This window comes from Bubalus bubalis, chromosome 11, assembly GCF_019923935.1.
Source record: "Bubalus bubalis isolate 160015118507 breed Murrah chromosome 11, NDDB_SH_1, whole genome shotgun sequence".
NCBI classification, from domain to species: Eukaryota; Metazoa; Chordata; class Mammalia; order Artiodactyla; family Bovidae; genus Bubalus; species Bubalus bubalis.
Genome location: NC_059167.1, coordinates 15,761,046 through 15,775,309, shown reverse-complemented (window position 1 = coordinate 15,775,309; position 14,264 = coordinate 15,761,046).

Below are 14,264 nucleotides of genomic sequence, written 5' to 3'. Positions count from 1 at the left end.
AATAAAACCCAAACCTAGGTGAGGCAGGGGAGGGCGGGGGGGGGGTGGGGATGCTACATGGAGGTGGGAGGGAACATTCTAGGGGGATGGAAATGTTCCATAATTTGATTGTGCAATTGGTTACATGTCTGTTTATAAAACTCATCAAAGGATTCACTTTAAAAAGGGTGATTTTATGGTATGTCAATTGTACATCGGTGAACTTGATTCTCACTGTTGTCCCCTCACCCCTTCAGGTAGAGGAGGTGGCCTAGTTTCTGCAGCATCATACAGTTTTTTCAACGTCCCCTGTGCCCTGGGACCCAGCAGCCTGGCTGCCCCTGAGAACCGGTTCAGGAAGCAAAGAGGCCCTGTGGAAAGGCCACCTCAGCCCCCGCCCCTCGGACTAGGAGTCTACTCAGACTCCAGAGCTGCCTTCACAGTCTTATCTGCAGTTTAGTCTTCCATGAGTTTCCATGGAAAGAAAAGCCAGCAAGTCTGACTACCACAGGTAGTCCGATGTGAAGTAAAGCACAGGCATTTGGGACTCATATTTGACTTTCTAATGGAAGCCCAGGTCCACTGAGCCTGGAGTAAGGGAGGACACAGGGAACCTTGAAGACCCAAGACTGATTAAAACAGATGTGACCCCAGAGGGAACAGGGTATGCCATCTTTTGCATTGCAATAAATCTTTTGACCTGGGGGATGCAGGGATATAGGAACTTTGGATGCCAGCTCTTTAAAATAAAAAAATGTCTTTTTTTAAAAGCTCACAAATCCCATTTTTAAAATATGATCTTTAACTTGCACATATTCATGAAATTATATACATAAATACATAATCACTACATTTAAAACTGTATACCTAAATATAGTGAATATCCTGCCCCCTTCCATTCCACAGCCCTCCCCAGAGGTGACTGTGATATCATTCCAGAGATTTCTGCGCACTTACATATACATGGACATACAAATAGAGACCCAGAGCTTAGTTTTATTTAGGTAGTAGGGACCATTCTGCAAGGATGGCCTGGATTTTGCTTTCTCTGCTCAACAGCACATCTTGCAGAACCTTCCTTTTGGTACCTCTCTCCCGCCTCCTTTTCAATGATGGGCGTTATTCTGTAGATTCTCTTGCTCACAGTTCCATCCCCTCGTCAGCCCTTCTACGCAATGATCATTCAGACGGAGCCGACTTCCCTCCGCCCTGGCCGCTCTGAGGGACTTGCTGCCTTCCAGCACTGGGTCACCTCTAGTTCCTTCTGCCAGACTCCCATCAAGCCCCTGAAAAGACAGGCAGCTCTTCTGCTCATTCCAGCCGCCCACCAGGTAAGAAATGGCAGAGGGAATAGCAGTCCCCTGGGATGGCTGGTCCAGGACAAAGGGGGCCTTAGGAGAGTGATTGTGAGGCCACAGGGAGAAGGCGCTGGTGGAAACAGGGGAGTCCGGTCCGTGTGGGGGAGGGTGAGGCTGGGCCTGTCCTAATCAGTCCCAGAGTGGGAATTCCCTGTTGGCCTCTTGATCGTGTGTCTAATTCACTGATGAGCACTCTGGGGCCAGGCAGTGTCAGGCGCTGTCCCCTGAGACAGCTTTGTCCCTGGCTAAGACTAAGAGCTAAGCGCCCCCTGTGTCCCTGTTAGCATGTGTCCCAGTTCATGTTTATGTCCAGCCGTGGCTATCATTTATTAAAAAAACAAAGATTATGGCCTCCAGTCCCATCACTTCAAGGCAAATAGGTTGAGAAAAAGTGGAAGCAGGGATAGACCTTATTTTCTTAGGCTCCAAAATCACTGCAGATGGTGACCACAGCCATGAAATTACAAGACTCTTGCTCCTTGGAAGGAAAGCTATGACAAACTTAGACAGCATATTAAAAAGCAGAGACGTCACTTTGCCGACAGAGGTCTGTATCATCAAAGTCAGGGTTTTTCCAGTAGTCATGAATGGATGTGAGAGTTGATCCATAAAAAAAAAAATGAAGAAGAAGGCTGAGTGCCGAAGAATTGATGCTTTTGAATTGTAGTGCTGGAGAAGACTCTTGAGAGTCCCTTGGACCACAAGGAGGACAAACAAGTTAATCCTAAAGGAAATCAACCCTGAATATTCATTGGAAAGATTGCTAAAGCTGAAGTTCCAGTACTTTGGCCACCTGATGTGAAGAGCCGACTCATTGGAAAAGACCCTGATGCTGAGAAAGATTGAGGGCAGGAGGAGAAGGGGGTAACAGGGTGAGATGGTTGGATGGCATCAGTGACTCGATGGACATGAATCTGAGCAAACTCTAGGAGACAGTGAGGGACAGGGGAGCTTGGCAGGCTGTAGTCCATGGGGTTGCAAAGAGTGAAGACACAAGTTAGTGAGTGAACAACAACAATAATAGCTATCATTTATGAAGCCCTTACCAGGTTTCAGGCAAAAGATGCAATGCACTCTGTAGAGTATCTCACTCAACCATCTCAACTCAACAAGGCAGTACTGCAATTGTGCCCATTTTACAGGTAAGAGAAAGTAAGGCTTAACCCAGGGCTTTCTCATTTCATCTTCATCAAACACTGGATGAGTTGGGGAAGAGTCCATTCCTGTTCGGAGTACATCCAGGGTTCTGTTGGTTCCTTCTCCTGACGGGCTGCAGCAAGGTTCTGACCCCACACTGGGGTCTCCTCCGTGAGGGGCAGTTTTTGTACCACGGCAATGCTAGAGCCTTGAAGCTGTGCCCATCACTCAGCAGGACAGGGGCACTGGGCACAGGATGCCAAGGATGTCAGGTTTTCCGTCTGCCCACCTTTCAGTGGGCTGTTTAAAGTGTTACCCTAGAGTCTAGAGGCAAAACGACAATACTTGCAAGCCAGGGCTTCTCAGAGGCGGCTGCCTGGCATGGCCCGCCTGCCTCTGAGGACTCCACAGGCCTTACCCAACAAACAGGTTCCCAAGCCTGACCTGCAAGATTAGAGACCTGGCAGGGGGCACCTGAGTATATGCACTTTAAACTGTCACCTTGCCCACCTCCGACCCTGTTCAAGAGCCATGCAAACTGTCATCTCACAGACTGCAGTCTGCACTCACAGTATATTGGCTGAAACAGTTTAACAGTTTTCTTGACATTTATGTCTTACCTGACAACATATAAAAATCAGGAGTATCACAGGAAAAGGCAAACAGACCTCCGCTTCTTGCAAAGATCCGGTAGTACCGAACCCGCCTTCCCGTACTGCGCACCCTGGAGGCGCCCCCAGGCCTGCCTCTTCTTTGCTTCCGTGGACGCTGTGAGTTTGTGACCCCTGGCCAAAGGAGATACAGTGCTTGTATCTGTCAGTGCCAATGCCAGGCACCAGGGCATGACAGCAAGGCCAAAGCTGGTGCAACTTCCTCCCTGGATGTAGGCCTGCCTTTGTCCCGCTTTGCAGAGCTCACATGGAGGGCATCAATTCACCCTTCCCCACCCCTCTTCTCTCTCTCCTTTGGCAGCAGCTGCCAGATGTGTTTTCAGAATGATCCAAACATGACATGTACCCCCTGCTCCAGGTAGATACCATCCCTGGCATATAAGATCAGTGTTTCTAAAAGCAAAGTTCATGGACCACCACAACAGATCCTCCTGGGAAGGCATCCAAAATGCTGATGCCTGGCCTTCACCTTAGACCTGGGGGATCAGCACCTCCGGAGTTGGGCCTGGGAATCTGCATTTTTAATGTGGTACCCCCAGGTGATTTTGATGCATTGCATGGCTTTAAGATCTGCAGTCATCTAGAGGGAGGAGAGTGAATATAGCTTTAACTGGGACCTGGGTCCGATCGGCCTCCTGGGTCTTTGGCCTCCTTGAAGGAAGAGAGTCCTTCCCCCAGCCCCGAGCCTCCACCACAAACCCTGCTCCCCATCCCCAGGGCATCAGGCCCCCAGGGCTCATCTCTCTATCAGATCCCATCTCCTGTCACTTTCAGAACCAGTTCATTATTCCTTTATTATTCTTGTTCTCCAGCTTATCATTATTAATAATCATTCTAGACAGGCCAGGGTGCTGACAACTCCCCCTTTGTCCATTCTTTCTGTCTGTTTTAATCCTGCCTGCTTATCTGGCATTAACCTGATCTTTTCCCCTGTTTAATTAAGCCACGTTGGGCAGCCCACTACGGCCCACGTGGAAATGGGCATGATCAGTTCTCCTGATAGGCAGGGGACAGATGGGCTCGGTGGCCTGGACATTCCACTTTCCCAGAGGGGCCTGAGGGCAGGGGCACATGTCCCAGGCAGGGCCACACTTGGCCTGGAAGGCTGGGGAGGCATGGCTGGTTGATGACCAATGCTCATCAAAAAGCAATGCTTCTCAGAACGAACTTATGGTTGCCAGGGGCAAGGATGAGTGGAAGAGGTAGTTAGGGAGTTTGGGATCGACATGTACTCACTGTTATATTTAAACTGGATAACCAACAACCCTACTGTATAGCATAGGGAACGCTGCTCAGTGTTATTAAATATGTAGCAGCCTGGAAGGGAGGGGAGTTTGGGGGAGAGTGAATACATGTATCTATCTATATGGCTGAGTTCCTTTGCTGTTGACCTGAAACTAGCACAACATTGCTGATTGAATATGTTATTCTTGTAGTTTAATCATTAAGTCATGTCCAACTCTTTTGCAACCCCATGGACTGTAGCCCACCAGGCTCCTGACCGGCTGTACTTCAATATAAAATAAAAAGGTTGTTTTTCTGTTGTTGTTGTTTTTTTTTTGTTTTGTTTTGTTTTTTTACAGCAGTGCTTCTCAAACCTTTTAAAGCACTTCAAATCAGTGCTTCTCAAATCCACCTGCAATGCAGGAGACCCCAGTTTGAGTCCTGGGTCGGGAAGATCCGCTGGAGGAGGGATAGGCTACCCACTCCAGTATTCATGGGCTTCCCTTGTGGCTCAGCTGGTAAAGAATCCGCCTGCAATGTGGCAGACCTGGGTTGGGAAAATCCCCTGGAGAAGGGAAAGGCTACCCACTCCAGTATTCTGGCCTGGAGAATTCCATGGACTGTATAGTCTATGGTGTCACAAAGAATCAGACACGACTGAGTGACTTTCACGTTCGCTTTTCTCAAACCTTTGCCTCAGAATCACTGGGAGGTCCTCTTGAAAAGCAGATTCCTGGACCCCATCAGATCAGATCAGATCAGTTGCTCAGTCGTGTCCAACTCTTTGCGACCCAATGAATCGCAGCACGCCAGGCCTCCCTGTCCATCACCAATTCCCGGTTCACTCAGACTCACGTCCATCGAATCAGTGATGCCATCCAGCCATCTCATCCTCTGTCGTCCCCTTCTCCTCCTGCCCCCAATCCCTCCCAGCATCAGAGTCTTTTCCAATGAGTCAACTCTTCGCATGAGGTGGCCAAAGTACTGCAGTTTCAGCTTTAGCATCATTCCTTCCAAAGAAATCCCAGGGCTGATCTCCTTCAGAATGGACTGGTTGGATCTCCTTGCAGTCCAAGGGACTCTCAAGAGTCTTCTCCAACACCACAGTTCAAAAGCATCAATTCTTAGGTGCTCAGCTTTCTTCACAGTCCAACTCTCACATCCATACATGACCACAGGAAAAACCATAGCCTTGACTAGACGAACCTTTGTTGGCAAAGTAATGTCTCTGCTTTTGAATATGCTATCTAGGTTGGTCATAACTTTCCTTCCAAGGAGTAAGCGTCTTTTAATTTCATGGCTGCAGTCACCATCTGCAGTGATTTTGGAGCCCAGAAAAATAAAGTCTGCCACTGTTTCCACTGTTTCCCCATCTATTTCCCATGAAGTGATGGGACCGGATGCCATGATCTTCGTTTTCTGAATGTTGAGCTTTAAGCCAACTTTTTCACTCTCCACTTTCACTTTCATCAAGAGGCTTTTGAGTTCCTCTTCACTTTCTGCCATAAGGGTGGTGTCATCTGCATATCTGAGGTTATTGATATTTCTCCTGGCAATCTTGATTCCAGCTTGTGTTTCTTCCAGTCCAGCATTTCTCATGATGTACTCTGCATATAAGTTAAATAAACAGGGTGAGAATATACAGCCTTGACGTACTCCTTTTCCTATTTGGAACCAGTCTGTTGTTCCATGTCCACTTCTAACTGTTGCTTCCTGACCTGCAACCAAATTTCTCAAGAGGCAGGTCAGGTGGTCTGGTATTCCCATCTCTTTCAGAATTTCCCACAGTTTATTGTGATCCACACAGTCAAAGGCTTTGGCATAGTCAATAAAGCAGAAATAGATGTTTTTCTGGAACTCTCTTGCTTTTTCCATGATCCAGCAGATGTTGGCAATTTGATCTCTGGTTCCTCTGCCTTTTCTAAAACCAGCTTGAACATCAGGAAGTTCACGGTTCACTTATGAAGCCTGGCTTGGAGAATTTTGAGCATTACTTTACTAGTGTGTGAGATGAGTGCAATTGTGCGGTAGTTTGAGCATTCTTTGGCATTGCCTTTCTTTGGGATTGGAATGAAAAGTGACCTTTTCCAATCCTGTGGCCACTGCTGAGTTTTCCAAATTTGCTGGCATATTGAGTGCAGCACTTTCACAGCATCATCTTTCAGGATTTGGAATAGCTCAACTGGAATTCTATCACCTCCACTAGCTTTGTTCGTAGTGATGCTTTCTAAGGCCTACTTGACTTCACATTCCAGGATGTCTGGCTCTAGGTCAGTGATCACACCATCGTGATTATCTTGGTCATGAAGATCTTTTTTGTACAGTTCTTCTGTGTATTCTTGCCATCTCTTCTTAATATCTTCTGCTTCTGTTAGGTCCATACCATTTCTGTCCTTTATCGAGCCCATCTTTGCATGAAATGTTCCTTTGGTATCTCTGATTTTCTTGAAGAGATCTCTAGTCTTTCCCATTCTGTTGTTTTTCTCTATTTCTTTGCATTTATTGCTGAAGAAGGGTTTCTTATCTCTTCTTGCTATTCTTTGGAACTCTGCATTCAGATGTTTATATCTTTCCTTTGCTCCTTTGCTTTTCGCATCTCTTCTTTTCACAGCTATTTGTAAGGCCTCCCCAGACAGCCATTTTGCTTTTTTACATTTCTTTTCCATGGGGATGGTCTTGATCCCTGTCTCCTGTACAATGTCACGAACCTCATTCCCTAGTTCATCAGGCACTCTATCAGATCTAGGCCCTTAAATCTATTTCTCACTTCCACTGTATAATCATAAGAGATTTTATTTAGGTCATACCTGAATGGTCTAGTGGTTTTCCCTACTTTCTTCAATTTCAGTCTGAATTTGGCAATAAAGAGTTCATGGTCTGAGCCACAGTCAGCTCCTGGTCTTGTTTTTGTTGACTCTATAGAGCTTTTCCATCTTTGGCTGCAAAGAATATAATCAATCTGATTTCGGTGTTGACCATTTGGTGATGTCCATGTATAGAGTCTTCTCTTGTGTTGTTGGAAGAGGGTGTTTGTTATGACCAGTGCATTTTCTTGGCAAAACTCTATTAGTCTTTGCCCTGCTTCATTGAGTATCCCAAGGCCAAATTTGCCTGTTACTCCAGGGGGTTCTTGACTTCCTACTTTTGCATTCCAGTCCCCTATAATGAAAAGGACATCTTTTTTGGGTGTTAGTTCTAAAAGGTCTTGGAGGTCTTCACAGAACCGTTCAACTTCAGCTTCTTCAGCATTACTGGTTGGGGCATAGACTTGGATTACTGTGATATTGAATGGTTTGCCTTGGAAATGAACAGAGATCATTCTGTCGTTTTTGAGATTGCATCCAAGTACTGCATTTCGGACTCTTTTGTTGACCATGATGGCTACTCCATTTCTTCTGAGGGATTCCTGCCCACAGTAGTAGATATAATGGTCATCTGAGTTAAATTCACCCATTCCAGTCCATTTCAGTTCGCTGATTCCTAGAATGTCGACATTCACTCTTGCCATCTCTTATTTGACCACTTGTAATTTGCCTTGATTCACGGACCTGACATTCCAGGTTCCTATGCAATATTGCTCTTTACAGCATTGGACCTTGCTTCTATCACCAGTCACATCCACAGTTGGGTATTCTTTTTGCTTTGGCTCCATCCCTTCATTCCTTCTGGAGTTATTTCTCCACTGATCTCCAGTAGCATATTGGGCACCTACTGACCTGGGGAGTTCCTCTTTCAGTATCCTATCATTTTGCCTTTTCATACTGTTCATGGGGTTCTCAAGGCAAGAATACTGAAGTGGTTTGCCATTCCCTTCTCCAGTGGACCACATTCTGTCAGACCTCTCCACCATGACCCGCCCATCTTGGGTTGCCCCAGGGGCATGGCTTAGTTCTTTGAGTTAGACAAGGCTGTGGTCCTAGTGTGATTAGATTGACTAGTTTTCTGTGAGTATGGTTTCAGTGTGTTTGCCCTCTGATGCCCTCTTGCAACACCTACCGTCTTACTTGGGTTTCTCTTACCTTGGACATGGGGTATCTCTTCACAGCTGCTCCAGCAAAGCACAGCCATTGCTCCTTACCTTGGACGAGGGGTATCTCCTCACGGCCGGCCTTCCTGACCTTCAACATGGGATAGCTCCTCTAGGCCCTCCCGTGCCCGTGCAGCCATGGCTCCCTGGACGTGGGGTTGGTTCTCCCGGCCGCCGCCCCTGACCTCGGACATGGGGTAACTCTTCTCGTCGCCGCCCCTGACCTCGGACGCTGGGTATCTCCTCTCGGCCGCCCCCCCGACCTCGGATGCAGGGTAGCTCCTCTCGGCCATTCCTGAGCCGTCGCAGTCTGGTACTCTCGGCCGCTGCCCCTGACCTTGGACGTGGGGTAACTCCTCTTGGCCGCCGCCCTTCGGGCATGGGGTCCTCCTGGCTTCTGCCCCTGACCTTGGACATGAGGTGGCTCCTCTTGGCCGCGCTTAGCGCGCCGGTCGGTCGCGTCCGCCTGGGATTCTAATTTGGTAGGCAGCCATGAATCTGAATTCCTCCTAGTAAGCTCCCACATGGTGCTGCTGTGGCAGGTGTCAGGACCACACTTTCGTGTAGCCCCGCACGAGTGGGCTGACCTCAGCTGAGTGACAGACCCCGGCCAGGCCCAAGTGTGCCTTGATGGGCATGGACTGAAGAGGAAGAGACTTGAGCAAGGGGAAATCCCTGCAGTTCCCACATGTGCAGTGGAGAGGGCATGAGCTGAGGGGAGCTCAGACTGAAAGGAAAGGGATGAACGTGGATTTGACACCTGGCCTAGAGCGGCAGCAGGGTCTCAGTGACAGAAGGGGCAGTGAAGGAGAGACGTGAAGATTCCTCCATGATTTTGAGTAACTGGCAGCACCGTGGTCCTTGACAGAAATAAGTACAAAGGGAACGCGTGAGGGTGCGGTGGGGATATGCCGAGGTCAAGACAAGCTACAGAGCTTGCAGCACCTAGTGAAAAGTGAAAATGCGGGGCCTATTATTCAAAAATTTAGAATTTCAAAGTGAGGACCACAGAGCATTAGCCCCAGTGTTGGGACCTTTTTAAAGTGCAGGGCTGATAAGATAGATAACTAATGTGAACCTACCGTAGAGCACAGGGACCTCTACTCAAGTGCCCTGTGGTGACCCACATGGAAGGAAACCCAAAAGAGAGGGCATATATGTAAACACAGAGTTGATTCACTTTGCTTACAGCAGAAACTGACAGAACACTGCAGAAGAACTATACGCCAATAAAAATACTAAAAATAAAGAGCAGAGCTCTGTGGCACTACACGAGCACACGCCGGGAAGCCGCCTGTCTGCGGTTCCCCACAGCAGCGTCACAGCCACACAGAACCGCCACCATCCTGGGGCCTGTCGGTCACTGTGTCTCTTCCGTGATGGGAACGTCCACTCCCGATGCCACAGAGTCCAAATGAGAGGTCACGGGGCCCCAGAATCGCAACTGAGCCTCTTATGAGGAGAAAGGCCCAACCAGGAAAACACGCTAGGGTCATAATACCTCAAAGAAGTTGCTCGTAAGACGCAGGGAAGGGTGCCATGGCCAGTATTTATGCAAAGTCACCACCTTGAGAACTTGAGGTCTGTGGATGCCTTTACCTTGCCAGGCATTGCACAGAGAGTCCTTTCCTGTATTACTTTATCCTTGCAACTGCCCCATAAAGTGTGTGTTATTGCCTGTCTCTTACAGATGAGGAAACTGAGGTGCAGAGAGGTACAGTCACTTGCCTAGTGAGGGAGGGAGCCAGCTGCTGGAGCCTGAGTGTGCGTCTGGGGCTGGGAGTGGCTCAGTGCAAACAACCAGAGAACTAGGGGGCTGATGCCGGGTGGGGTGGCGGAGGGGGGACTGCCAGGGGACAGAACCACGCATGTGCCTGGGTGTCAGAGGGAAATGCATAGATACCCAAGTGCCCACCAGAGATAGAAGGATTTAGAGCAATTAAAATGTTTTGCCTGGGAGCTGTTTGGAGCCTTTTTTTTTTTTTTTTTTTTTTGAACTGAGAGTTTTCTGACTTCAAGGTGTTAACAGGCTCTCTAAATGGTTTTGTTTTTTAATTGCAGCAAATGACTGTGGAGCCATTAGATTTTTGCCTCTCTGCAGTTGTTTCTGAGCCCTTTCAGTCCTCCTCCTTCTATTTATTCTGTTTAATTCAGTCAGGTAGCTCCGGGGCAATGGAGATCAATACTCCTCTTTGATAGAAAAAGAGTCAGGTTTGAAACCTAGAGATAAAACTGACACATTTTGTATAAATTTAATTAAAAATGCACCTTCAGTGGCTTGTTGCAGGCACAAAGCCTAGTGTCTCTCTCTCCGACCCCCTCACTCTCCCCCTCTCTTTCTCCCTCTCTTCCTTTGCCTGTCTCCCTCTCTTTCCTTTCTTGTTCCTAACAGGGAAATCTCTAAATCTGCCTCACCGCAGCCCCTTTTCATGGTTTTGGACTTGAAACTTCCGTGCTGAGGGACGATAAGGCAATGGGGTAAAATTGGAAGCTGATCAGCCCGGCCTCCTTTTCCCAGAGTAGGCTGGGGAGCGAGATTCTGCCAGGAGAGGACAGGGGAGCCCTGGGCCCCAAGATGGGTTTGCTTTTCTTTTTAAAACCTTTTTTTTTTTTTTTTTTTTGTACCATGACCTGCAGACTCAGAGGCTCCTGCGTCTATGTCTGTGCCTATGTCCCTCTCCCTCTAGATGGTTTTGACCTGCCTGCCACTGCCGCTACTGGCACCTCCCTGGGCTCCCATGGGTCCCCGAGAGAGCGGGGAAGGTGTAGAGGCCCCAGCCTTCTGTACCCGTCTCCAGCAACCCCAAGGCCACAGCACCCATTTGTCTTGTGTTTTACAATCCACCCCTTCACCTCCTTCTCACCGGCTCTCCCCCTATCGCTCTCTCAATCCCATTTGGCTCTCCTCATTTTTCACTTGAGTGGGTTTCCCATCCCCGACTCGGCTCTGGCCTCACTCTGCTCAACACCAATAAAACACACTCAACACAGGTGGAACAAGGTGCCCGAGCCCCTGTGACAGATGGCTAGCCAGCCATCTAAGCGCAGCTATAAATCGGCTTTCCCGTGACTGGGCAGGCCCGGTCCCCGCAGCCGGGCAGTAGGGAATGGGCGGCCAGCGGACCAGCACTTGGCCAGCACCCCCAGGCGTTCCCAGGATCACAGGCGTCCGGGAGGGGGCAGGGTGGCAGGTGGGAGGGCAGGGACCCCTGACATGTTGACACCTGTGGCTTTGGCTGGAGCCACTCAGACTTCCACTGGTTTTGGGCTAGAGCTCCACGGGCGCTCTGCATGCTTCCACGTGCCAGGCATCACGCTGAGGCTCGCCATCATATTGTCTTTAATCCTCCCCAAAACTCGATGAGGTGCAGTTACCATGACCGTCCCTATCTCTCACAGATGAAAACCCTGATGTCGGTCTAGCAAGGTCACAGAGCTTGCCCAAGGTCATCTGGCTTGTAAATGGCAAGCCGGGAGGGCAGACTTCCGGGACTCAGGGCTCTTCAGGGACCGCGACTCAGGAATTGGGGCTCTTCATCACCGTGTCCTGTGTGCGTGGCCCAGGGCTGGGCATGTCCGGGAGCAGGATGTAATCCTCCTCCGGGGTTTCTGATGTCGTGCTGGGGGCACTGTGGGTCCTGCTGGAAGATAATGGATTCACCACTGGTTTCCTTCTCTGCTTCTTGAAGGTCCTCCTGCCGGCACCACCAGCCTTGTACAGGGGAGCTGTGTTGCATCTTCACCCCAGAACCAATGATGAGAGGTGGGGAAGCCTCCTCCATCCGGGAGTATTGAGGTTGCCGTTAGCACGGAGGAGCACAGGGAGCACTAAGGGAAGCCCCCAGGAAGGCTGCTCCAGACCCTTCTCCTGCCCGGGGAGCCACTGGGGCTTGTGGGTCTGTAACCTCACACCCAGGGCATCGGGTACTGCGGGGATGCGACTTGTTTTAGCCGGTCTCCTCTTTGGCTTTAGGTGCCTTTAATTGCCGCAAATGCAAGTTTAGACGGGAGAGGTAGGCATCCCCCTTCTGAGCCACCGGACCTTCCTCTCTCGCCTCCTTCGTCGCTGGCCGATCACAAACACCGGGCGCTTTGTGTCTAAAATAGCCGAGATAATTGAAACGGAATTCGGAATCAGGGCCCTGCAGGCAGCACTTGTTGAAAGAAGAAATAAGATCGCGTGGGTCACGTCTTTTGTAATTTGCGTTTAATAATCGTGCCAGAAGGTGCCGGCCGCACGGGGAGAGGAGGCGCGAGAGGCAGCTCCCAGCCCCCCAGCCGCCCTCCCTCCAGCCCCGCGCCACCCTCCCCCCCACCCCGCGCCACCCTCCCCCCCACCCCGCGCCACCCTCCCCCCCACCCCGCGCCACCACCCCCCTGCGCCACCACCGCACCGCCCCCCGCCCCCGCCCCCGCCCGTTCCCCGGCCGAGCGGGGAAAAGTTCAAGAAGGAAGCTCACAAGTTGGAGAAAGTTTTCTCCAAGGGGCGGTGGCGGGAGAGAGGGCACGGCTTGGGGCGGGCCTGAGAGGCTGAGGTGAAGGCCATGCCAATGTGCTGGGTGCCCTCTCTTCCCACCCTGCTGCACTCTCCGCCCGCTGGAGGGCGAGGTGGGCGGAGCTCAGGGGAGCCGTGGAGTGATTTTGAACCGGCAGCAGTGGGGCTCGCTTTGGTCTGGGCTGCTCCTCGGTTTGCTACTGGGTTTTGCCAGCCACACGTGGAGCTGGGGCCGGTGCTGCCCTTCAAGGGGCCGATGCAGCCTCCAGGCTGTGGGTCTGCATGCGTCGAGTGTCTTTCCTTTGGGAGCCCGCCAACCCATTAGTCCCTGGAATCACAGACGGTCATGTTAGTCTGTTGAAGCCGCGTGACCCGGGAAACAAACTCACTCAGAAGGACAATGCAGATAGTGGAGTGCAGTTTATTACACCCGCGGGCCCAAGGCAGAGCCTCCTCTTAGCCAAGGACCCTGACCAGTTTTTGTGAAAACCTTATATACCGTAAGTGTATGTGCCCAAACCCACCTCCCCAAGTTCCCTGAAACTAGTCTGAACAAAGGAAAAGAAAGATACAAAGTTAACCGGTGATTCATATGCCTTAAGCCTAGGTAGTTAACAGTGGACAATTATTAATAGGCCTGTGGTCATACCCCAATAAGCATAATAGACTTTATGATTCAATTCAGTTACATAGATAATTAGGGTATTCTTTTAGGCAACGGAGAGTCTAGATTCGAGCCCTGGGGCTCTTCCATCCAGAGGGTCTGGTTTTCCAGTTGGTATGTTGTTTCCATAGATACTGGGCATAGAGCTCAAAGTCCACAGTCTAGCCCAAGATGGAGTCCTGCTTTCAAGATGGAGCCTGTTCTGTCTGTTTCCTCCTTCAGGTCCTCGAGGAATGTGCCACTTCTACGCAAATATGACCGCCTTTCCTACCCACTTCACGTGCTGTTCATTCATACCTCCACCGCCACCTCCAAAAACATTTACCCCATCCCTTGTAAAGCTGCCCTTTCCTGTCTGCAAGAACCTGAGGGCTGGGGACCTCAAGGGCTCCCCCACTGCCCACATCATCATGGGCTGGGGGAGGCTTTGAGGAGCTCAGGCTTGGAGGTGGAGAGACAGTGCTCTGAGCTGAACTGGGGCCTCACAAAATTTCTATGTTGGGGTCCTGACCCCCAGTACCACAGACTGTGACCGTGTGTGAAGATGGGGGTCTTTGAGAGGCAGTTAAGGTAATGGGTAGTCCAATAAGGGGACCCTAAGCCCAAATGACTGGTCTCCCTAGAAGAAGAGGGAGAGATAGCAGGGATGCTCGTACAGAGGAAGGCCATGTGAGGTCACAGGGTGGCCATCTGCAAGCCGGAGAGGGAG